The sequence below is a fragment of the Haliaeetus albicilla genome, chromosome 4 (genome assembly GCF_947461875.1).
Source record: "Haliaeetus albicilla chromosome 4, bHalAlb1.1, whole genome shotgun sequence".
Lineage (NCBI taxonomy): Eukaryota > Metazoa > Chordata > Aves > Accipitriformes > Accipitridae > Haliaeetus > Haliaeetus albicilla.
This window is the reverse complement of record NC_091486.1, coordinates 51,022,448-51,049,270: the sequence shown is the minus strand read 5'-3', so window position 1 is coordinate 51,049,270 and position 26,823 is coordinate 51,022,448. Positions and strand designations below refer to the sequence as shown.

At 40.6% G+C, this 26,823-nt stretch overlaps 1 long non-coding RNA gene across 1 annotated transcript; it reads left to right on the top strand.

The window, feature by feature from the left end:
* Nucleotides 1–613: 613 nt before the first annotated feature.
* Nucleotides 614–16,468, top strand: LOC104313015 (uncharacterized). The gene is made up of 5 exons (XR_011324488.1): nt 614–2,078; nt 3,821–3,895; nt 9,833–13,181; nt 14,078–14,157; nt 15,053–16,468. It is a non-coding gene; the product is annotated as an uncharacterized lncRNA (long non-coding RNA).
* Nucleotides 16,469–26,823: the final 10,355 nt, after the last annotated feature.

Here is a 26,823-nt window from a genome sequence, read left to right as displayed (position 1 = left end):
ATGCAGAACCTCTGGGTTTGGTGGCTATGGGAAAGAAGTGACTCTGGGCTGTGTGTTAGACCTGTTAATGTTTGTTTAACGCTAACAAAGGCAGGAATGCTGCAGGCAGGAGGAACAATTCTTTGCTTTCCTGCCCACAGACCTCTGCTAACACATCTGCTTTCTGCTCTGCACCATGGCTGAGTCTGTTGTTCCAGCGAACTAACACAGCATCTCAGTGTTTACAACAGAAGGCAATTCTAACCTGTGCCAGCTTCCATCCACTGCCCTAGTCTGCAGCTTTCCCATCATTCAGGTCCAGTTACACCCTCGCAGAAAGACAAAATCAGCCTCTGAAAGCCAGCGTCTTACTGACATTGCTATGAAACAGGGTTATGAGCTTTTGTAAGCACAACTTATGCCACATAATGAAGTCCAAGAAATAAAGATCAGCTTTTCACCTGCCACCTGTTTCCTTTGCCCATGTTAGGTTGTGCCAGAAGGAAAACCAGAAAACAGCACAAGGCAGTGAGTCACAGATGCTGGCTGGCGAAGAGCTGGAGGAAGCAGTTAAAAAAAAAATAAGAAGCTGTAGTGGAATCATAGAGGATGAAATTAACTGCTACAGGTACCCGAACTCATAGGGCAGCAGTAGTGAACTACTGCCACAAGTTTGGCACTGACAGAGGTTTAGGCCAATGCTCATGAGCTACAAATATTTTTAAATAAGCTTAATAATAGAAATCTTACCTGCTTGCCGTCACAGGTACACCTGGAGAATGATGCTAAGGCTGTGCTCTCCTGCAAAGCAACCTGTCTGTTTTGGTGGCATGAAGGCAAGAATGTATCCCCCTCAGCTACATACATGCATTTTCTGAGGTATCTGGAAGATCACAGGATTGTGTGGCTCATCTTTGCACCCAGTGAAATATCTAAATTAATAACTTCAGGAACTCACTGCCACAGATACAGAGAGATATATATAAGGTTATGCCTTTTAAAGCTGGATCCAACACTGAAAAAGAACTTTAATATAAAAAAAACCCACCCCAAAGCAGTGTAAGGCACAAGGGACAAGTTCTGATTTTACTCACAGGAGAACAAATCACTTGCAATTTCATTGGCTCCGGTTTCTAACCTGGAGAGCTGACTGATTGGCCTTCAATTTCTTACCAGGATAGCCCACTTACAGAGGAAATTCAAGATGGACACAAGCAGGGGTAGTAGTAGTGAACGAAAAAGAGTGTTTTGGTTTTTAAAGGTAAACTACTGCCAAGGTGTTGCTCTTGCTGCAAAGAGTGACCGTACTATTCAAAGTGTCCCCCCCGTTTGCCTTTGCTTGCTCTGGTCACTTGATGTATACAGTCAAACTCCAGAGGAAGGGCGAGGGTGAAATTCCATTTCATTATGGAATGAAGCCATTATAAAATAGTCACCTGGACTGATTCACTAACAGAGTGATGCAGGTTCTCAAGTAATTTGTGGCATTTTTAAACGTCGTGGGGTGTTGAGCACCCAAAGCTCATTGAATTCCAGTTTGATTTGGGCACTTGGCTGCCTTGTCTCTTTCAGAAATCCCAGCTGTAAATTCCCCAGTCCTGTCTGCACCCTGCTGCATCTCTGTGAAGCTGGAATAACCGCAGTGACCTTACTGAACTTCCCTAACACCAGTGCTGTCAGCACTACCATCAGAAAGCCAGTCCGTAAGGGATGAGAGCTATTACAGACCCAAAGCCATCCCTGTTTATGCTGAGCTATATACCTTTGCCTCCCTAGAAGAGTTTCAGTGTTCTTTTATTTACTGTGGTATTTTCTTCAGGCGTTTTATTTCATATGCCACTTTGGGAGACTCTCAAAGGCTTTCTAAGTACAAACCATTGCTTGGCAGGCCTTTTCCCGAGACTAAACAAATTTCTCATTGCTGTACCAGTCGGCTATAACTAAGCATGTGTCCTCTTTCAAAAATGCCTTTGGTTCCTTTCAGAATCCACAGCTGCGCAAGCCTGGACCTGTCTCTTGGATGCCTCCAGGACTCTGAAGTGATGCCAGTGAACCATGAAGTCAGGATGCTCCACCCATAGTCCACCCTCCTGCAGAAGGTGAGAGGGATGCCCAGATGCTCTCAGAAATGAATTTCTGTTGAAACCTGATATTCCATAAGTCTAAGGCCAAACTATGGCAATCGTCTCAGTAGTTTTATGGCAATCAGATTGTTGTAGGATATGTGTCATTCCAGTTCCTTCTCTCTGTACCTTGTGAGTTGTTCAGACCCTGACAGGGCCCCATCTGTTGCTGTGAGTTACTGGCAAAGCGTGTTGCAGTTCAAAAAAGCAGTTGCTTCACAGTATCAGATGGGGCCAAATTTTCATGCGTGTTGTCAATCATGTTTTGCATAAACCGCAAAGACCATCCCACAGAGCCGTGCTGCTAGCTATTTTTATTTTTTCACTATGGAGAGTAACCCAGCGAACTTAGCCATTTATTTGGCATAACCAGTCATTTGTGAACTGTTTACACTGGCCCCTTACAGCTTCAGATGAGGAAAGATTGCCTCGTAGTGTTCCAGAACTTGGCTTCCCTTTGGGGTGCTGAATTAGCATCTACCAGTTCAACTCCTTGTAACATAAATGGACACTGTAGGTTAGGCTGAAGAGACCCTCACTTCATACCAATAAAAGGTCATTGTGATTTTGGCAACATCAACCTGGAATAGATGTGGACTGCTCACTTAAGAAATGGCTGTACATTTTTGAGCTACCTGCAGATGCAGCCTGTAAATTCTGTTTTTAAAAAACATTCAGTACTCTGGTAGCTTTTGACAGACAGAGCTAGCTTTAGTTTCCATCAGCTACCTGCACCAGATACTTGTCCCTTACTAGAAAGGTACAGTCTGCTATGAAAAACCACGTAGCTCGATGACAGATGAAGTTGTCTTTGATTTATCGAGTTTATGAAAATACCCTGAAGGGCTGGTTAGGTATCACTAAACGTCTGACAGTTACAGCTCTGGCCTTGAATGGCCTCACCAAGATCAACTCGTACAGTACTGAAGGAATCATTAACTCTGCCTTTCATTTCCGCAAAAATAGGATCTCACGACTGCTTATGCAGTATTTCTGCAGGGAAGTACACCTTGCAGTATAAACAGAAATGTGTAAAACTATTCACATTCATACAGTGAGAATCACAGTTGACTTCTCAGGTTGAACCTATAGCATTTACTGGCAAACAAGTAAATTTTTCTGGGATCAGCAGTGGTTTGACCATAGTGCCTGTGAATAGGAGTAGTTGAATTTGCTAACGGTGTATCAGAGAGAGCCACTGGAGGTATAAACAGGAAAAAAATTGGGATATTCTCAGAAAACACAGGAATGAGGGACACGGCAGGCTCACACCCACATTTCTCTGAAACTCCCTAAATATACCACATACAGTACGTATATGCTGAGCCCTTGCAGATGGGGAACTTTCACCCAGGATTTAGTTCTGATTGAAACCATAAAAAGGTTCCAAAGTGTTCAAAAACCAGATTCCTGGCTGCTGGAATTTTGAGACCTTAAGCAAAGCTGCTTTAATTCTTGTAACCATAAGCAAATGTAAAACCTTTACATTACAGACAATACCAGCAGTTAGGGCCAGCTCTAGGACAGAAATCATAGTAAGCATTAGGAGTCCAGGGCATGGATGAATTTACAGAGACTCAGGAAACATGGAAGAAGTTGGGTACGAGCTGAAGACCAGGAGAGAGGCGTTTGTGAGGAGCCCAGGCTGTGGGTGTGGGTGCCAGGGGTCCTGCCCGAGCACAGCTGAAAGGACTTACTGCTTATTTGGTGATTTATAGTGGGAGTCACCTGGCCAGGCATGAGGTCAGAAGCTGACCAGCGGTTACTCCAGCGCAGAGCTGAGGAGCTTCCAGGTAAGAAATGCGTCTTTCTTTAACCGGTCTGATCCGTTGCTGTAGTGTCTTGGAGCTGAGGCATCGGTTTGTTGTGCAAACACAGCAAGGGAGGTTTGTTGGGGGTTTGTTTGTTGGGGGGCTTTGCTGCCCTGCTCAGTGCGTAGTGCTGGTTCCTGGCTCACTCCATCTCTGTGCCCAGCCTCTTCCTCCAGTGCAGTGTAATGGTTCCTTCTCCTGCCCAGAGGAAAGGTGTGTGTTGGGGAGCAGCAGGCGTTTTTCCCAGTCTGCTTTATTTTCCTGCTCTGTTCTAGAGCATGGACTCGCAAACGCTGGCATTGATAGGAATAAGGAGATAGCAAAGTGCAGTGACTGGGGGAACACGAGGCTGGGAAGAGGAGGGGGGAGTAAACCTCTTGCCATTTATTTAGCTGCCAGGGTAGTATCAAAAAAACCAAAACAAAATGCACCCTGCTCCCCAATACCCCTTATCCAGACAAAGGGCAGGAAAACGGGATATAGCAGGGAATGGGAGGCCTCTCAGTCCTGCCATAGTCATGCCTAAAACTTCTAACAAAAAAAGAGTTAAATGCAGGCCGTGTCTAATTCACTTTGTTCACCATACAACCACAGTTAGCTCAGACTCTTCCCAGTCTTCTGCTTGCTATGTTTTTAAAGTATATTTGTAGGCGGTTCCTTTATTCCCAAACAGTTCTAAAATGGCCCTGATTTTAGGACCTGTTCAAAGGAGGATAAAGGCTAAGTAAAGACAAGTAAGGATAAAGACAAGTAAGCGGCCTGGAAGAGTTGCATGTTATTAACTCATCCTAGTTTGTTTTCAGGTTTCCCTTTGTTAAGTGGTACTCAAAGCTTTTTCTCTCGATCTGCATGTGTTTATTGAAAGGATAGGCTCACAGTCATCAAATAGCAGATAGTGAACAATAAGTTAGGCTTGCACACAGAAATCCAAATGGGTTTGTTTAAAGTGGTGTTTGGTATGCAAATAAAATTAGCAATCCAAATCAGGTTGTTTCTCCTAAGAGTTTGCTTAGCCTCTCCCTGGCTTTGGCTCCCAATCGGAGGGACTGAGGTAACGGTTTAATATAGTCTATTAAGTGATTTGTGTTTGGACACCAAAATTAAAATGGAATCTTTATCAAATATCAGATCCTCTTGGTTCTTCTGGAGAAAAGGAGGCTGAGGGGAGACCTTATTGCTCCCTACAGCTACCTGAAAGGAGGTTGTAGCGAGGTGGGTGCTGGTCTCTTCTATCAAGTAACTAGTGATACGAGGAGAGGAAATGGCCTCGGGTTGCACCAGGGGAGGTTTAGATTGGATATTAGGAAGAATTTCTTTACTGAAAGGGTTGTCAGGCATTGGACCAGGCTGCCCAGGGAAGTGGTGGAGTCACCATCCCTGGAGGTGTTAAAAAACCACGTAGACAAGGCACTTCAGGACATGGTTTGGTTTAGTTTAGTGGGTGTGGTGCTGTTGGGTTGACGGTTGGACTCGATGATCTTAAAGGTCTTTTCCAACCTAAACGATTCTATGATTCTACACTGTTTAAAAGTGAACAGGCAGTTTCAGAAGGGAACAGTGAGGTTATGGGCACTGCCTGCCCCAGGGAGTCAGCGGTGCTCCGGCAGTCCTTGGGGACTCCCCAGGGCTCCCTCCCGAGCAGTCTGCTTGCTCTGTGCAGTCCCCAGGGCAGTGTCACTAATACTCTAACCTGAATATGGAAGTAGTTTAGATCCCATGTACTTTTAAAGCAAGCTCACGATACGTGGAGGAAAAAAAAAAAAAAAAGTGCTGTTGCCTTGAAAAAGGTAGGTAGCTAGTTTGATAGAAGTGTATGTTATTCATTAAGCAGCTTCTTTAATACTTAAATCCACTTTTGTTGAGTGAAACGATCAAATTATGTGTTCATAGTTTCTGAAGTCTAAATGTCTTGAACTTTGTTCTTGAATCAGTTTAGATTGTAACAGTTGTGCCAGGAGGTGCTTGTTAAATTTACTGCCTTGGGAGCTGACTCCACCTTTCCTTGCCTAAAATAAACTGACAAAAGAATATAAAAAGAGCTCCTCCCAAGCAGAAGTTTCTTAAGGGGGTTAGGTATTAATATTTTTCTTCCCTACCACCTAAGTATCTAAATAGCTTTCTACGCTACGTTTAGGGCTGATATTCCAAAGAGCATCCATACCACACTGAGAACAAGCCTTTCTATCAATTGTGCTGTTGTCATACTTAAAAGTGATATGAAGTGTTTTTAACGCACGGGAGTTTTTACTGCTTCATGATGACTAATGAAGTATTTAGAAGGGTTCAAGCTGGTTTTCCCCCTGAATGTTTTGATTCATACAAAATACTAGAAAAACTAAATGCTTTTTCTTTGTCTTTGCTCAGCTCCCTGTTAGAAAACCCTGGTTTATTTTCACTTGTTTTTAAAATTGTTAATTGTAGGAGAGGAAAGGAGGTGCTGAACTTTTTTTTTAAACCCATAGATTGCTATGCCAATACGTTAAACTTTAATGTTAGTAAGTTAAAGCCAAATAAGAACTCTGAATACTTGGAGTCTACAACAAAGTCTCTTGGTTATTTTCTTCTGCAAATGTCTGGACAAGTTATTTTCTGTGTCTGCCTGAGTTTTCCCCGATTTGAACATGTAGGTAATACATAGCAATTTGATTGCAATGCTGTCTTCAGCTAATAGTTGCAAAGGGGGGGGTGCTCTTGTGAGATGAAGGGCTCATAGTGTTGGGGGGTCTCTGTTCCTCCATGCAGTGTTGCTAGTCAGCTGAAGACTTTATTGCCAGTTGGGATAGTGATGATTATAGTGGCGGATGCGAAGTACGCTCGAGTGTCTATGTCTTTCCCTACTGTAAATATGTGGTGGGCCCATACGATGAAGCCTAGGGATAATATGGCTCATACTATTCCTGTGTAGCCAAATGGTTCTTTTTTGTCTGTGTGGTATGTTACTATGTGGGAGATAATTCCAAAGCCTGGTAGAATTAGAATATAAACTTCGGGGTGTCTGAAGAATCAGAAGAGGTGTTGGTGTAGGATTGGGTCGCCTCCTCCAGCAGGATCAAAGAATGTAGTGTTGAGGTTTTGGTCTGTGAGTAGTATAGTGATACCAGCGGCTAGGACTGGGAGTGAGAGTAGTAGTAGGACAGCAGTAATGAGGACGGATCATATGAAGAGGGGGGTTTGATATTGTGAGAGGGCTGGAGGTTGTATGTTGATGGCGGTTGCGATGAAGTTGATTGCCCCTAGGATGGATGACACACCTGCTAAGTGTAGAGAAAAGATGGCTAGGTCTACTGAGGCTCCGGCGTGGGCTATGTTGCCAGCTAGTGGGGGGTAGACAGTTCATCCTGTGCCGGCCCCTGCTTCTACTGTTGAGGAGGAGGAGGAAGGATGGGGGGAGTAGTCAGAAGCTTCTGTATGTTATTTATGTGTGGGAAAGCTATGTCGGGGGCACCAATTATAAGTGGGACAAGTCAGTTTCTGAAGCCACTGATTATAATTGGTATAACCATGAAGAAGATTATTACAAAGGCATGGGCAGTGATGACTACATTGTAAATTTGGTCGTCGCCTAGGAGGGTGCCTGGTTGGCCAAGTTCTGCGCGGACGAGTAGGCTAAGGGCGGTGCCGACGGCATTAACAGACTGGTGACGTTGCTGTATAGCATTATGATAGCAAACAAAGCCAATTCTGAAACCCTTCCTAGTGCTCATAAGCAGCAGTAGGAAGCACCAATAATACTTACGTACTTATGGGAGGCAAGCAAACAGGAGGTATTTGAGGGCTGTGTTTGGTAAAATGCTATCCCCGCTCTGATGCTGTGCTTGATCATGCAAAGGCGTAATGGACTGCTGTCTGATGATGTAGAATGTACTTGCATATTTTACCGACTGGTTTGTAAAGTGTAATGCAACAGAGTCCTCAGAATTTTTTTTGTATGCCATAGCACAAGCTGTAGGCTGGTAAAAGGATATTTAACATTAGGAGAACCGGTGATCACCTTAGAATGTTAAGCATGTTGAAATAAGGGCTTTAGGGGTTTGGAGGAACAAATAAGGCTGAAAAAATTTGCTTTTCACAACTTTAAACCCAATATTTGTCACTGCTTTTCAGAATTTTCAGTACCAAAACATTTTAAGTCTAAGATTAATAAAAGGGAAGCAGACCAAATTGAAAGTCTGCCCGATTTCTTTTGACCCCAGTATAATAATTTGCTTACAAAGTTTTGTTACCCCCTCCAAAAATAAAAATCTATTAGGTACCAAGACTGAAAGCAGGGATTAAGAAGTTGTGCCTGTACCTAGAAACCAGCGATGGTACTAGGTACTCTATTTGGAGTTTCTGTAGCCTTTTGAGTATTGCTGAAGGTATTACAGGTAGCGGGAAGGTTCCTACTTGCCTGGCTCTTATCATAAGTCCTCAATCTACACAGTGAGACATAATTACACTAGGCAGAAACAGATTGCTTCAGTTTTCACCTTGTCTGAGCCCAGGCTATTCTGACAGCAATACATCTTTCTACTCCCTGCTGCTCAATTCAGATAACCTACCCAGGGTGTTCCCTTGTCAATCAAAGAAAGAGAAGTAGTGGTTTTGCTGAAATAGAAGTTTTATTTCCTTCCCACTGCTTTCTTCAGAGGGAGATTTGTGTTAGGATCTCTCTGCCTTTGTGAAGGTGGTATTTGCCTTGCTAGTTCAAGGATCATTAAGAGGGTATTCAAGTCAAAAGTCGCCTTGGCTTGTTCCAAACTACAGATCAGGAGGACAAGTAACATGAAATATATATATATGTATATGTTGAGGAGTTGTAAGGCAGAGTTTAATGCTTGTATTCTGTGAGAGACACTAGCTCCTGGCTTGTGTAAGGATCATTTTTTCTGGATAAAGGGGTTTTTTTAGGCGGGAGCATATTGAGAAACTCCTCCCCCCTCCCGCCCCAACACACACAATGGCAGGTCCGTTGTTTAGAAATCAAGGATATTTCAAAGTATAGCTTGCTGAAATGTTACTGAGTTGGTTTCAGTCTCATGTGGCTGGCTAGAATTTTATGAGCGGGGCAAGGATAAGGCAATGTTTCTTTAGCATTGTCTAGAACGCAGCTTCAGCTTCACAGAGGTGCAACCCCTTTGAATAGCTGTTTGTAAATTGTGTCAGCCCAACACGGTCCATCTGAAGGAAATGCATGAGTAGCAGAGCTCTGGAGTGCACTAGACATACGGCTGTATCAGTGCCACATCATATCCAAACTCGTAGAGAATACTCTGAGGAGCTGGCTGTATCTTCATACAGAGCTGTACTGAGAAGCAGTTATCGCTCTTGGACAGGAATTATTAGACTGAATTCAAGCATCAGGGAATACTGTTTACTTGGTTTAAACACATAGAAATCTGTATTGCTTCAAAATAAATTCAAGTCAGAGCTGGGTTGAGATTCAAGTCTTTTATTAAATATACAACTAAAATGCCTAAAATTAATAACATAAGCTCTAAGGCAGTGAAACAGCACATTAAATAGCATGTAGGATATAAAAATGTATCTATACAACAGCAGCTAGTGAAATTGTTCTTCCTACTTCTACAAAGAAAACAATCTTTTTGTACGTGTTTATCCACTCATGGATTCTAGTGATAAAAACAGCGACAGTAGAATATTCATCAGAATAATTACAGTAAGCTACCGGTAGCAGAATATGTGAACACAGCATTAGGGACTGGAGTCATATCTTCATCTCTTTGCCTTCTCTGAGAATGTTTTATGCATACCTGCCCTTTAAAACTGACCGCATAGGACATCTCATGGGATTTTTTTTATTACCAATTTACCCAAGAACACTTTCTAATAAAAGGCATGTAATGCTTGCTTTCACTTCTTTTAAAGATAATTAGTAAAGGGTAGTATTGCTGAAAGGTCATATTTGTTTCATTTCAGGAAACACAATAACTCCAAAAAAACCCTTGAACATCATGTTGAGCGTCTCATGAAGACAGAAAGAGAAACAGTGAACTTCCAGTAAGAGACTGTAGCTTCTGTGAAATCCAAAGGGTAAGTGTTGGACAGAGAGAGGCTTATAGCGGAAAGGAAAACAAGGAATCCAGCAGAGAAGTTCAGGGATAGCACAGGTAAAAGTATAAGATGTAGTGGACTAATATCTTGATGAGACACTGCAATATACCAAAGCAAGTAGCAAGTTTCCATAAAATAATTGTACTATGAAAAGGAATACCATTTGTACCCTGCAAAATGAGACTTGCTAGAATGAGTCATTTTAACCAGGACATAGATACCATCTTCACCATCTGAGCAGTTTTGGGCAATGAGATTTCCTAACTGGGAAGTTCTTGTCAATTTAGTGAGACTTGATATAGAGAACTATGCTATCTTCGTTCTCATGCCTCGGGGCACAGGATGGTCATCAGCTGAGGTCAGGAATACATTCTATAATGCTACTCCCTCTCACTACTGTTTTATTGCACAACTTGGGGTGCTGTATTAAGAAATCCAACACCTGGCATAGGCTATTGCTGCTTCTCAGTATAGGAAAGATAAAGTCTAGTAGCCACATGTTGGGGCGGAATCAGAGCACTTGTCAGGGAGGCCACCTTTCTTATTCTATAATTTGACTAACTACATCTCAAATAGAAGATCTGCTGAACTGAGGGCTTTGCAAACCCTTTATTTTATAAGATACCTTTAAAAGTACTTTTCTGTCAGTGTAAAAATAAAGCAGACCTTATTCAAAGTTGCAATGTAGTAACAGGGTGCACTGATCTGTTGCTGAATTTTGCTCATTTAAGAAATAATTTCAAACAGAAGCAGCTACTTAAACTGACAGAAACCTCAGACTAAATGGCCCAAGCTTACCCAGAGAACTTCTCTTCATCTTAAACACCAGCAAAAAAGCTTCAGTGCTTTCTGTATTGAGTATAGGAGTAACTCTTCATGATAAAGAGTTTCTGAATCTTAAAATACCAACTTCCTATGCCATGGCACTGGGAGTTTTCAGCTGCGCTTACTCTGCAGTCTTACTGTCACTGAGAGCAACGATGGTCTCAGCTTAGCTTAGTTTTATGATGTCTTTCTCAAAGCTACTGGGTTGTTATGTCTGCACCCATCAAATTTCAGGCAAGTCTGACAATAGGTCCAAAGTTACTAACATACAGATAGCTAGTGAGTACAGGAGCCTAGTTTCTTAGGGAAGCAAGTTCAGAAAACGTATCTCAACCTACCTATATATTATGGACATGCAAGCTTATACTCTTGACTTTTCTCATCTCTCTTTATACTTCTGCAGGCGTTACAGTACATGTTTGGGTGTTAACAAGACAGACATAGAACCAGCGCACTTGAATAAGCTTTTAACGTAAGCCCAAACTCCAGTGAGAAGGCCCAGACACCAGACTTCATTGATTCTTCTGATAAAGGCAAGTTTTTTTTCTCCATATTTCTGTCAAGACGAAGATTTTTGCCAATGCAATTGACGGCATTACCAGACAGTATTAGACAAAAATAGCTAGATCTAACTTTGCCTGGTAAGACAGCAATCAGCAGGCACTCAGACTAAAGGAAACCACCAACATTAAAGGAATTTTTCCAGGACCAGGACTAAAAAGATAGGGCAGGGAAAGGCTGAGGGCTTCTCCCTTAGACAAAGCAATAACCAGTCAATATTTAACTTGAAATACTTGCTGATTATGAGGCAGTATAATTATGAAAACAACCGTTTCCAGTTCACTGGTACATGAGTTAAAAAAAAAATTGTAAAGAACTTAACTTACCAACAGCTCTGTCCACTGCATCCATCTTGCTGTGAAATTGCTCACCATGCCTGTGTCTGGTGCAGCTCTGTCAACAGTAGCACAGCAAGACTGTGGATGCACATGTTTCAGCTGCACTCTAAAGACTGTGCCCTCATCAATATTAAAGCTCCCCTCGGTGAGTTAACTTTTTTAGAATTAAATCTGATGCAGACCAGGCCTCAAACAGCTCTTAAACCAGCCTAAGAATTAGTACTGCCTGTAGAATTGCTCTCCTGTGAAACTGATTTAAGCGAGATGAAAATCAGTAGGAGAAGGGGAGGGAGAGAAAGATATTGAGGCAGAGGGGATTTTTCTGGGTTGCCCCTGGCTCTCATGACTAAGTCCCTCTGAGACAAGACTGAACGGACACTTTCCTAAGCATACATCATCATGGGGGAGGGTAGGGGGGATTTCCCTGGTCTCCATTTCATTTTTTTTAAGGTGACATTCCTGTGCCTGGCATGGATGCTCAATTAGTTTTTTTGTTTTGTTTTTTTTTTAAATTTTTTTTATTTACTCAACTCCATCCAAGGTTAGGACCCACACTTTGTTTTAAGAAGACATGGATGGGAGGTAGGTGTGCGCTCCAATTCATCTGATTTAAATGCTTGTTAAAAGCCAATTTGCAGAGTCACTCAAATTTCACACCATTTCCTCAATCCCTTGTGAACCAGTTACTTATTAACACTGAGGCTAATCACCAAATAATGCTTCTCTGCTTCTTCCTTCTCTCTCTTGTTTTCCTGAGAATTACAGCCTGCAAGGGCAAACACAAAACTGAGCTTGTTCCAGTGAGTCAACCAGTGGAGTTAAAGCAGGCAGAGTCAGCTCCTTTCAAGCTGTTCACGTTGTAATGGAAACAAGTTTAAGTTAAGTTATATACCAATTGGTTCATTTTTCCTACTGTTCCTGTATTACCTAGTAGTTTTGGTAAGGAATCATACACCCAGCTTACTGTAAAGTGTTGAAAAAACGTTTAGAGTTTTCCAGTGACAAAGGCAGAGAATGCAGTATTTGCTTGTGTACCACTGTGTTGCTATACCAATTCTATTTTGGAGTGAGGGATTAACACTAAGCTGAGGATGAGGAAAATGTTTTGGTGCTGCGATTCAAACACAGATCAATACTTGGAATCCATTTAAAGATCTGGGGTGAGGAGTGTGTAGTCAGGGTGTGCGTGTAACACTGCCTTATGTTTCTGACAGAAAGGAGCTGAAAACCAATGGGTACAATACTGAAGAATCAGTACAAGGTCTGTGCACTGTCCCACCTCAGGTTAGATCCCCAGGAGTGCTAAAATTTTATGGTCTTTCAGAAGTGCAGGCAGTATGAACACTCCTTGTGTAAGGATGAATGTCAGCTTATATAGTGGACTGCTGATGAGTTCTGACATGAATTCTTATCCTCTACAGGTAGACCAGGTTGTCTGCAAAATACTGACTTGGATTAATCTGTCAAGGACTATAGGAAGGACCTGCAGGGTGAGTAAAGACTGGCCCTGAATAGGTACATGCAGTTCATAATGCAGGAGGCGTTAAATATCACTAGAGGAGGGCAAGACTTGCACCTAATTTAGTCCCCAAATTTGGCCCGCAAATATATGCTTTGTTTTAGGTATGTGAGCGATCCCAGAATCTGCTAAAGAATCAGATTTTTAACGCAGCAAGCAGTATTAGCACTAGCAGTGCTGAAACTTGTGCTTTTTTTACTAAAGCAGATGGAGCTGGACTATCTATCTGGCTCAAATATGACATGATAGGTCACTAAGATAATACTCTTACAGTAAGAAGAGGTCTCCTCAAGCACTTGCTCCTCTGTCACTTGCCCCAGGAAACTTGTTTAAATCTGACCTCTATGTCATTTGAGAGAAGTACTTACTTCCTTAAGGAGTCCCAGCTTCTAATCAAAACCTCATCCATTCTCATGCTCAATGCAGCAGTGTACTTCTACATGAGTTGCTACATGGAATGAATTCTTGTGAGCAGTAGCTCTTCATGTGGAGTAGCGTAAGCATTCAGTAGTTGTTCCTTGCCTGGGTTAAATTCCTTTGTTGCTTAATGGAATGATTAGAGTGATTAACCCACCTGTTCTATAAGCTGAAAGCACTGCCTATAACAGAGTAGGTTATAAGGTTGAAAGTTCATAGGCCGTTCAACCATGGAGGTATAATTGAACTGTAATTGGGAAGAATGACCTTTACAACCAGTATCCTGCCCCTAACCACCTTTCACAGCCAAGCATGGCAACACTACAAGCAAATCTTTCAGCCTCCTGGACAAGGGCTGTGCCATGCAAATGCATCAGAGCTCTAACTACTGTTTGGAAGGAAGAGAGCATTACTGTGCCTCTGAGAAGAGATGTGTTTTGTATGTTACAGCTGACGTGTCCTGCCTCACCGTCGCAGCAACATCAAGGTTCAGTAGCACCTAACGGAGTGGTTTCCAGCAACTTTTTGTTGTAAGTATTTCTGATTATAGCCATTTACTATATCTAAAAATACTTGTTAATGTGACAGCCATCATTCTTACCCTCTTGTCCAAATGTTCCACTTTGGCCTAAATTGTGGTACAATGTCTTTCTGTGAGAGCTCCTCCTGATGCATGTTGTTGTTTGGTTCACCCTTTAAACATCGTTACCAGACAGTGTTAGAGTAGATCCAAAAAATCCAGCACTGTCTAGTAAGATGCCCACAGAGGACCATAGTCTGTCCAGCAGTTGGAGAAATGAAGCATCTATTAGATTCCACATTCTTCAGGATGTCAGTGTTCCATAGAAACTAACAGAAATGGCTTGAGAAAGATTGCCTTACATCACTGAATGTGTAAATAATTTAGCAAATATGCGATACGCAGAAGGAAGACATTTGATATTAAAGGATAGTTTGAAAATCATGGTGGATTTCAGGAGACAAAGATAGTATAAAAAGTTGATTTAACAAAGATCTAAAATAGAAGCATAAGGTTAAGTTCTATTTCAACATGATGTAAAAGCAGTAAGATTTCTTGTGGTTTATTTTTTGGCTTCCTCACTCCCTCCTCCATTTTGATTCACAAAAATACTGATTCAAGTCTTTCCAATCAATTAAAAAGACATACTGAAAACTGGTATATAAAGAAAACAGTACTAAGAAGGGCACAAAAAAGTGACAAAGGTGGCCTAGCATTTAACACAGTTAGGTTTTTTTACAACAAATACTTTATTGTATTGGTTTTCATTTAAGGACTGCAGACAAATCTGAGTCTTAAATACAAGTGACAGGTGTATAGTTGTTAGACAGTAATGTAATTAAGCATAGTGAATACTAATGGTAAAGATGATAAGGTCTTATCTGTCTTTGTTTTCTTTTTTTCAGAAGGAGGAGAAGCTTGCTGTAGCATGCCACGCAACAGAGAAGGTAAAAATCTAGCACACGCTTCTCAACCTTGAGCATTTCCCTGTGTAAGAAAGAGCTCTGTGCCATTCTACGTGGGACTGTCACCCTGAGGACTCCAGATTTCTGACTGCCACCGACCCACTGCATCAGCCAGGAAGAAGGCAGAGTGCTTTGTTTTGTCTTCTTTCCTTCACCCCTTATTGTTAGTCTTGTAGCTCGGGGTAGTAATGCCCTCTTACTGTGTGATAGCTTAAGAGAACTCTGATCTGAGCTATACTGGGTAGGTAATGTTATACTGCATGTAATATTTATTATAGCCATAAGATACTCCTAAGTCTTTGTGGATCCAGCACAGTATTTCACATGGTACGTATACAGTGTTTCTGTCAAACTAAACTGTAAAGGAGTACATTTCATCCAAGCTATACTTCAGTGAATCATTCAGTTGACGTTTCAGAATAGGGTTCAAGGAAACAACCAACCTTCTCAATGCAAGTAATTAAAAACTACAGCACACCGTGTATCAGTAAGAGATCCCGGGGGGAGGGTGGGATTGAGGAAGGGAAGGGGCAGGATGCTGCTATTGTTGCATTTTGGTGCTTAACACCTGCCAGGTACAGTGAAACACCTGCCCATAAAGCCATGTGTCAGATAAAAACATCTAACAGCAATAATACCCTTTCTCAGTGATAGCCTTTATAAATCATTATTTACAGTACCTTTAATATCTGATACCTGGGAGGTAAAACTTCCTGTATTGTTCTAATTCTCAGTAAAGAACAAAAAGCCTCCATGAACCATTTAAGACAACATTCTCAATCCATTTAGTCCCTTTAGACTGAGCTAGTTCTTTCAAGGTGATTTTAACTAGTATAATTGATTTAGGGAAAGGAGCCTCATCAAATAAGAATCAAGCCCATCATATTTTAAAATGTATTTATTATAATATTAGTCCACTAAAGTAATGAAAACAATCAAAGGGAGTGGGATTTAAGTCTCATTCTGTCTCTCTCTCCAACCTGTGCCCCCCCTGCCAAGAACTGACAAATAGATGTAAAAGTATATCTGTATAAACATAAAATTTAAAACGTATACATTACATAAAAGGTCAAGGTTTTAAAATAAATGGCTTTGCTATTAGAACATTGTACTAGAGAAGGAAGTGCTGTGAAAAGGAAAGAGTAAGTTACAATAGCAAAGCTGAAAAAGTAAACTCCACTTTTGATTTCAGCAGTCTAGTTCTACAATTATATTTAGGTGAAAGAACATTTTGATTTTGAGAGAAAATTGTGAACAAGAAAACTCAAATGTTAACATTTCAATAAAATGTTACTTTCATTCTCTGGAAAGCTACCATTGTTTAAAAGTAAATAAAAAGAACATGTTTGGAGCAGAGTACCTGCATTCATCTTTCTTACTGCTTACAAAGCTTAACATTTTAATTTGAGTGTATTCTAGTGTTGCAGTATCAAACATGTGCTCTGTTCCACATTCTGCACGGTTTTCTATTTACAGGCTCATTCTAACATTATTTTATCATTCTAGATTTTGTTTGCTTTTACCCTTTATTCTAGAACCCAAGGCATTTAATTGTAAATTTACTTGTGCTTGGGGACGTTTGACAGTCAAGCATGGATTTCTCTTTTGGCCGCTAACCTCTGTTTCCAAATTCGCTGTTGAACTTTTCCACGTTGTACACGAAACACCATAATCATCATTACCAGGCAGTATTAGAAAAACAGAAAACATCCAATGCTGCCCAGTAAGATGGTAATGGCATCTCAGGATCATGGTCTACAAGCAGCAGCTATACCACCACAAGCTATAGAAAGCCTGACTATTTGAAGTAGAAGAAAAAAAGGTGTAGGGGGGAAGAATACCACCTGTAGCTGTCCCTCCTTTGTGATTTCAGCAATTATCAAATGCTCTTTGTTTGGGAGGGATGGAAGCAGCAATGTTCTGAAAAGTTATCCCAGAAATATTTGTACAGGTCATACAGTCCTGCCTCTTCCCACCATCCCCAGCCTCCACACACACACCCCTTCAGAACTGTCACTTACCAATAACTGGTCTTATTTATATTTACACCTAATGAAACACACTTATGAACTGAAAAATGTCACAAGATGGTATTTATTTGAGGTATGGGCAGTTACAGCCAACCTTATGCCCTATCTGCTACTGCAAATTAGAACTGTGGGGAAATGCAAAATCCAGGAAGCAACATAGGTTTGCGGACTTTTAGGTATATAACTCTTACCTTTCTTCCAGTACCTCCAACCATTTAAGCTTTATCTATGTTTTTATTAGGCAACTCATATTTGCCGATTCCTTCAGTCATCTTTTAATCAGATTTATATTTGGGGAGTCCAAAGATCTTGCAGGGCATAGTTATTACAAAGAAACCATAAATATTTAAATGCTGAGAATGTTTGGAGCCTCTTACTCCTCACATCATCTCTTAATGTTCATGAGATTTTTGCATGTGTGTTTTTTTACAACATTGACTCAAATACATTAGAAAATAGGCCTAGACCTCTAAACAACTCCAGAGCAACTAAACAAATTACTACAATTTGCTCACCACAAAGAAACTCAGCATTGACATGTAATACCTTGGAAAAGAAAAGACTTGTAACCTGACAAACATACCGTCCAGTGCATTCTGAAACCCGTCGGAAATCTCTGTTTGCCAGACACTGCTGATGATAGATAAACCTTCCATAGCCTAGTGGCTACAGCATGGTGTCATTCTCTCCCTCCACACATTTCCTCCTTCACCTACACAGTTGCTAAGTTTCTTAACCAAAACCACACCATTTTGATTAGCGATAGGGTATGACAATAAAATGACCTCCAACTCAGCAAACATTGAAGGATGCAAAAGGTACAGCTAAAAGCAGGGGAAGAGAAATTTTCATTTGGTTCCAGATAACACCGGGTCAGAAAGGCTAAATTCCTGAATAAAGGGAGCTAGCGTTTTGATTTGCAAAAGCAAAAAAACCAAAAAGGCCCTTACTGCTTGCACTGACGACTTCAAAACTGCAGTAAGGCGAGGGCCATTCCCGAACGCTCGGCAGCACAGTAACCGTTTGAACAGCAGGACTGCATTCAATATAAAAATGGTGAAAATAAACTGAAAGATAACTAGAACAAAATGTGGTGAAATGACAAATAAAGTCATTGTTGCAACTAGAATCCCATCCCAATTTAAGATATCTACATCTTTCATGTCATTATGTGCATTACCTGACAGTTTAGATGGATCACTATGCTACATATGATTTAACACCTCCTCAAGATTCACTTAAGAGAAATTCCAGTCAAATTCTGATGTAAAGAAGTTATAGCACAAGAGCTCTTCCATGAGGCTACACCAAACAACTTCTTTTATAGTCTTATAATGTATGCCATGCCCTTACAATGCCATTTGAATACAAATACACATTTGAGTCCCCCACTCCGTTTCTGGTTGACGTTCTGCAAATAGCTAAGTAGACCACTGCAAAAAAAACCCTGGAGGTGGGTTTCTTTTTGCATTTTATGGTTAAAAAAACAAAACCAAGATGACACTGAACCTCATCAGTCCCACTAAAGCAGCTAACAAGCAGACATGCTCCACTTAACCATTACAACAGAAAGCGTCTTTCCTACATCAATAGCATGGAGTAAAGAAAGTCAACAAGAAGCAGAATTAGACAATAGCTCTTTGTCTAAAGTACCCTACATGTTAGATGTGATAGCTGTAGCTGAAATAAAAGTAGGCAGAATGGAGGCTTTCTAAACAATAAAAACCCAGGCTGTGTTAAACTCTGTTTTGATGCATAGCAACCAGATCTGTCACCCATTTAATATGGATAATAATAATTTCCTAGAATGACCACGGTTTTTACAAAAAAATCCCATGATGCTTAGTTATAATTAGAGCAAAAATATTCAATTGCACATGACTTAGGAAATGTCAGCCAACTGACAGGAACAATTTACAGGAATAAGCTAAGATTCCAGCTACTTTTACCCTTTTTGCCTGAAGTCTAGTGTCTCGCTAGGGTGAGACTTGTGAGCTTTTTTCGTGCTGCCATATTGATAGAACAATAAAGCAGAAGTAGCCAAGAGTTTGAAGTTCTCAGTCTGTTGCTTCAACTTCTATTTTAAGAGGGTTTCATGGCTTTTTTTTCCCTCCCTTTCTTTCGTGGCTGTGATGTCTCTTTGCAGTCTGGGGATTTTCTTTTTCAAATGACGAAAAAAAAAAATCTTACAGATGTTTTTCAAGTAAGGTAGGTGCATTAAAAGTATATGTTTGCACAATTGTACTAGAACCTTATCATACAAAGTCTCACTTAATGACCAGAATTAAGTACCTATTAAAACAACATTCTCTGCTAGTGCCCCATGGGTACTGACATGTCAGTTTTTTAATAGTGCAAACACCATGTCTTTCATTCCTTGACAAATGACTCCTTCCTATTTGGCATCGATACTGGAGGCCTAACAGCTGAATTTTCGTAGATTCCTTAGAGACCGAAAGTGATGAACACATGTAAATAGGCCGGGACTGTCAGACCTGAAACTCCTAAAAAATGAAACTAGACCATTGCTAGAAAAGTCCATTCAGCCATGAAGAATCACAGGCCAGAAACACACCAAGAGCTCATAACGGTGGCTTCTGGTCACCTGTCTGTTGGGAGAGTTTTATGGGTCTATGAAGAAGATATTTTTACGGGGTTTCAGAACAGATATCAGTTTTATTGTTGCCACACTTAAATCCTTGCCATCCCTTTCACTGTCAAATAACAAAAAGGCTTTTTTTAGCTCCTTGGTTTGGACATTGATCCAAGAACTGCCAAAACGAGAGTTGTTACACTACAGACTTACAGCAAAGGACACTGTTCCACATAAGCCACTTCCTCAAAAATCCGTTCATAGATTTGTCTAAAGTCATGAAACTTAGTCCCTTGAATATGAACTATAATATGATATATCCCATCACTTTAGAGTGAGCATGGGATCAATATATTTCAATTTACCACTCTAGTTCTGCCCTCAAATACAACATGTGTTCCCTTTACCGCAAACAGAAGCTGCTGTGTGGATACAGTTTGCCAGTGCATCCTACAAGTGAGATGGACAAGGGAATGTTTCCCCCTTGAACTTGGAGTAGAAAATACCTGAGATGTCAGTGCTTATAGAGAACATGGGGGGGGGGGGGGTAAGATGTCCTCTTCAGCTGATAAAAGGGCCTTTGCTTCATCTTAACATTTTATACAACAAAGCTGCCAGGAAACCGCTTTCTCACTTAAAAATAGCGCAAAAGGAAAAATGTGTAAATATTTTACATTAGCATTCACATGCATCGTCATTGCCCCATCTTCCAATGACACGGAATGGAGTGATGCAAAGTGTGTCACAGACTTATCAGACCTAGCGTGAGATGAGAGGTTGTGAAACCTGCATCCTTGCGCATTTTCTGAACTCATCTGGAAAAGGCCATGAGCTACCAGATCTAGCTTTAGATTAGGCTAGATGACCTTTATCAGCCCAACCCGAACTAAATTTTCTCTGATCTAGCAATTCAAGGCAATCACCATTTAAATTCTGATGTACTGGGAACCAACTCAACAGAAACAGGTATTGGCACGATCCTGCTATTTTCCAATCGTGCAGGAATTATTTCAGCCTGATGCAAAGTATTTTCATCTGTGGCCCACCTAGAAGGTGACATCTCCTGCTTTTACAAGCATGAGAGAAAAACCGTCCTAGAAATCTACTCTAAGCTATCAAATCACTGCCCTAAGGCATTCAGCAGCAACCCTGCCCCTCCTGGGTCTCAGTGGATGTTTCCCTAAGCCAGTTTCTTACTATTGAAACCTTCCAACAATTTCAGAGCTGTTGCACTGACCCAGACACATGTTCAAGCCAAAAAACCATGCACATAAATGCCACAAACTAACACTTAGAAGGTATAAATCCAAATCTTGCCAAGAGATTCAACAGGACACCTCTTTCTGTGTCCAGAATGTACAAAACCAGTGCCGGTGCACTGGTACCTAGCGAGCAGTATTATACCATCTCTCATATACCTCTTGCTCACCAGAGGGGAACACCTAAAATAAAGAGATATTTCAATAGGAAAGGAAAGCATTGGTTCTTCCTGCAATAGGTGTAGGCAAAAGGGAAAGTGAAAAGGAATAGGAAATGAGGAATTTTTCAGGGCCTTTTCCTTTAAGAACTCTTTCACTCTCCTGACTTTGACACATTTTGTGATAGAGGAAAGCCCTTGAGGTCAAGTTAGCTCTAAGCTTAACTCTAGCTCTCACTAGAAATGCCCTTCCTTCTACTAATGCTGCTTGGAAGGTCAAAGTTTCTTCCATAAAGCAAGGTGAGTACATTAGATGGGCTCATTGCAAAAAAACCCACAAGGTACGTGAAGGAGGCAATGGGCATATTTCATCAGTACTACACAAGTCAGGCATAGTCTGTCAGTAACCCTCAGCTCAGGTGTTCAGGCAGTTCTCCAACAAGCTGGAGAGAAACATAGCTGTCCATCTTAATCTGAAGCTCCCTCATTTCTTTCCTTGCCTTTTGCAATTGCGAACAAAAGGCTAAGTAATCTATGAGGAGGTGTGCTGCTACAAATACACCTGTTCTGACAGAAATCAAATTGGATCAACCAATTCCCTTCACACATGCAGAGAGAAAGACAAAAAAAAGTATCAGCATGGATTAAATTCCATGTGGAGAGCTGAAAGGCCTCAGTCCACTATTCGATTTCCTACATCTCCTTATAGGAATGGAAAAAAAGGTGGTTTTCTTTAAAATCTTTTTCTTAATATGCCATCTCCTCCGCTGACAGTTTTTACAATTCATTCATTCTGCTCTGTCCAGACTGTCTCTGTAGCCTGCATGCTAGATGGCCATTTACAGTCTCTGTACAGCGGCCATATACCAGAAATCAGAATACTTCACGTGGTACAACTGGGTGAAGAGGTTTGGGCCAGTTACATTCTGCCCCCGCTCCCCACAGCTAGTGACAATACAAAATGCAAGTCACTGCCACGTCAGGTGTATCTGCCAAGAGCAGGATTTGACTCACAGCGTATTACTATGAAAAGACAATACCGTAATATTATGCAATCAAAAGTTAGAGCAAACCTGCGAAGTCATCCAGTCCTTCCTCCGTGCTTCCTCCATGGCTAGCCCTCGACGGGACTGTTCTCAGAAGATTCCTCTGCGTTAGGGCTGCCCTAGACTGGGCTCCTCAAACCTCTTGCATTACCCATGTTCTTTGCAACGTCCTCCAAATCTGTTTCCAGTGAAAATACGGACTCTTTACCGGTGTACAGTATATCAAGAGAGTATGGTTAGCACACCGTAGGTCAAGCTGCTGCTTCCAAACGAGTTAAAAACACCACCTTCACAAATGTTATCAGAACTGCATCCCAGCGCTACACTGACTTCCAGTCACAGCTTCAACGGTCAACTTCTTAAGGCCTCGTCCTGTATTGACTTCCATGAGTGCTAAACACCCGAGGATTAAGTCAACCAGTAGAACCTGCATCTGGAGTTAAAAAACAGCAGCAACAACAAAACAACAACAACAACAAAACCCCCACCACAAACCAAAGCAAACCAAAACCCCCAAGCCCCACCTCTGCATAGGTTTCATATCTAAGCCGGGAAATGGTCGCATGCAACGATAATTACAAAGGCACATATTTCTTAGCTGCATAATGCTGTTCTAACAAACAATCCTCACGCCTTGCTGTTTGTGTTAATCATTATTGAACCTGACAATGGCTGGTGAATTTTCTTTTCAAAACTTCGTATCACTTAATGGCCTAGCCATCGTCACTGTGCAATGAAAATGATGTCTTTTGCGAAAAACAACAACAACAACAAACTAAAATCTGACATTGTAACAGACAAAAAACTGTGAAATAGTTTCCAAGACCACCTAAATCCTTCATAGGGCTCTTTCTGGAACTCTTTTAGAGCTAATCCGTTAAAATAATAATCTCCTTGGTTTGCCTAACCGCTGTCAATAATCGATCACAGCACAAAAGAAAGAGCTTTTGTGTCATTTTCTGCACAGTACTGCATCTGTTTAAATTCTTTTTCCATTAGTCCCGTAGCAGCTACTTTATATATAAAACAAGAAGTTTCAGAAGTGAATTATAGATTACGAAGTCAAGGAAAACTTACACATCATACACAAACGTGGCAAATTTGTGCTTATATAAGCAGGCAAAAGACCAACACCAAACCTTGATCTCTGCTAAGATGTTATACATCTACAATACCAAATAAAGTTAAAGAGTTTATATAGCTTTTACCATAAAACTGAGACCAGAAAATTAACTTTTTTTTTAATCATGGGTTTAGTACATGGAGTAGCTGCTACTTTAAAAGTTTAATAGCTACTACTGTGAGTTAGGAAAACAATTTTATAAAAATTAGCTCAAATGGTTAAATGTGATATTTTGAGAAATGCATTTTGATCTTTGCTTTAGCATGTGCAATTCTGTACACAGGACGGAAAGAACTTTCACAACTCTTTCTTTACTACAGGAGCTGCCAAGGATTTCATAAACTAAGGAATGTTTTGCTTAGTGTCCCCCAAGAAGGTTACTCAGAGGCACAGCCAATACTATATAATCAACATACCATAGCCACCTGCTAGCCAAGGCTATGCTTGCAACAACAAACTATAAGGCACAGAACCCCCCAAAAGGCATGGCATACTATACAAATGAATTATGGATTCTATTAACCAGCTCAACTTACACGAAGACAAGTCAAATGGAGGCATTTCCTTTTAACGCACACATTCCTCAGATAAATCCTCATTTCACACCCAATACTAACTCTAGATCTTTTGCTTTTTTAATACTAAATTCCACGTTTGTTTCTATCTAGTTCAGCAACTAAAAATAGTTTGTTAGAAATGCTTATTTCCCGTTGGACTAATAAACAATGTCAGCTCATTTATTAAGTCTGCTTTGAGTGAGACTTATTTAATACCTAGCAAACACATGAATTATTAGTATTTACAAAAAAAAAAAGAAAAGAAAAATAATTACGAACTATCCAATCGGCTTGCTGCTTACATTACCATTGCCAGTGAAATATGCAATTCATGCCCACCAGAGGCCTGAGAATTAGGAGAATTTCTGCTTCCATGAAAGATGCTTTTAGTACACTAAATACAAGTGTGGCGATAGCACACAATTAAAAGAGATTAAGTGCTTTGTCTGGAGAGAATAACACTAAGTTATTATGGCAGAAGCAGGACAAGTCTAAGATACATCATAAAAAATAAAAATCTCCAAGCCAATTCATCTAGCATATACCTAGTATATTTGAGAAATCAATCCTTCCTTTCACCTCCTTTCTTCTCCCCAGGAATAGTATTTTACAGGTCGGCCAGCAAACAGGTGGAATCTATACCTCAGTCATATGCAGAATCTTTCAGAAGTGGCAAGTCAAAAAGAGAAGGAATGAAAAAGACAGGAGGAGAAGGGAAACATGGAAGAAGGTGGTTATAACCTTACCGTTGTGAAACATCAAGGCACAAAATGCAAAGTAAAAAAAAAAAAACAACCCACAATGCAAAAAAACCCACCACCAATAAACCCCAAATACCCCATCTCATTTTTCCCGAGGCCTCAATAGTGTGCTTTCTCTGGCTATTCGGTACCCATGAAATATAAAACCGCCCTAATGGTCGCCCAGGTTACCGACTTCATTTAGTTAATCATCACCATTATTACCAATGTTCAGGCCTTGAGAAAAAAGGAAAGAATGACTGAAGAGGAGGAAAAACAAGGAACTTAAATGAAACCCACCCCCACTTTATTTTTTTTTTAAACAGCACTAGTAATTAGCTGTTACCTACATTACCTTTCTTTCTCCTCCCCTCTTCTACTTCCTTACCTGCCTCCCCCACTCACTTCTCAAGTACAAGGACAAAGTTCCAGCAGCCTTAAACAATTGGGTATCAATTATCCTGCAAGTGGGAAACACAGAGAAGCCCATTTTTACCCAGGTAGCTGCAGGTCTGAAAAAAGAATGCAGCTCCAGCGGGGGGAAAAAATAACTTGTTAGTTAACCTGTAGGGCTGAGCCTTAATCAATAGTCAGCGGCGATGAAAAGAACAAAGCATGTGAAACTTAAGCCTTTATATCTTCGAGCTCCATCAGATAAAAGCTATACCTGGAGTTTGAAAGGACAGACAGGCTTGTTTGAAAGCTTAAAAGCATCAATGCAAACTAAGTTCTGTTTTAGTGTTCAGACTGCTTACTGATTCATGGTTACTTCTGCCACAACCTAAGATTAAATAAAAGTAAGACCCTAAAACTGACTTACCTGACTCTAACGACAGAGCCGTTGGAAAAAAAAAAAAAAAAAAAACCAAACCCTAATTAAAGTGAAATGTGCATCCCAATTGTAAAATGTAATTTCCTCGGGCCACTTTCCCCTGCCCCAAATATGGTAAGAACGTTCTAATTAGCTTGTTTTGCAACCAAAATATCTAACAAATGAACATCAGATTGCACATATATTTTATGTCCAGTTTGCATTTTTGTAATTCTAAATCTCATTATATGCCTTTTTAGTAGCAATGCAGAAAATTATCACTTCAGCCTTCCTCCGTGTTTTTTAGACTAAGGGCACTAAGAAACCCCTATTTCCTACATAAGTAAACCATCACAAAAAAGGGGAGCCCTAGGAGAATTTTCAAAGTTTTATGAATATCATATTGAAACAATTTACAAACACTACCCTTAACTGGTATATATTTTAACGTGTCCTTTCATTGATTTACGTTCTGATTAAATTAAAAGCATTGTTTCAGGGAGGATTTTTTTCATCTTTCTGAAATAAAGAACTACTACTCAATTTTTATACAGCAATATGTATCAGTAAAACTGTGTCACCAGGTCAGTTTCAGGACTCACACTCCTTTGAACTCATTCACTGCGTGGACCAACATTTCAGTTAGTGTTAAACAGGGGCAGGCTCCAGACCAGCACCGCCCAGTATAACCATCAGAAGAATTTAGCTGCTGCTCCATTTGAAAAATTGAACAGCATCACTGTATCTGGCGTTTAGAGTTCCACACTGGTCACCTCCAGATCTCAGTGACTTCTGCAAGATGTCAGATTTTTAAGTTCTGATTGTTAGCTTTCCTGAAATTATTAAAATAGCCAAGGTTGTGGTCACGATTACCGCTGCGAGTAGGTTAATTCATGTGCGGAATACCTGTGCCTTCACTGAGATCATTGCTTGCTGTGCAGAATGGGAAGAGGAGACAGAACTCGGTGTTCAGCTGACAGTTTCCAAAATCCTGGCATTCATACGATTTTCTACAATTCTGTAACATTTTGGTTGCCTGAATTTAGTTGCCCATATATCAAAGAGTGTCTTTTAACAGCTCAAATTCTCATTCGGTAATAATTTATAATAATAATTCAATAGTTAAATTCACGAATTTTGGGAGCAATTTAGACACCCACAGAGCAAAGGTGCTTTCGAAAGCTTTGTCATGTAACACCTCCAGCTCTGTGTAGGCACTGAACTTCAGACACCCACATCTGCAAGCTGCAACATAAGTTCAAATTTAAAAAAGGTATCAAAACCAATTAAAAACACTGAGACCATTCCTGAATTTGCAAAGCCAAAATTAAATGTTTAGTCCTGCGATAAAACCTTGTAGCTGGCTTCAGTATTTTGGTATTTGTGTACAGATA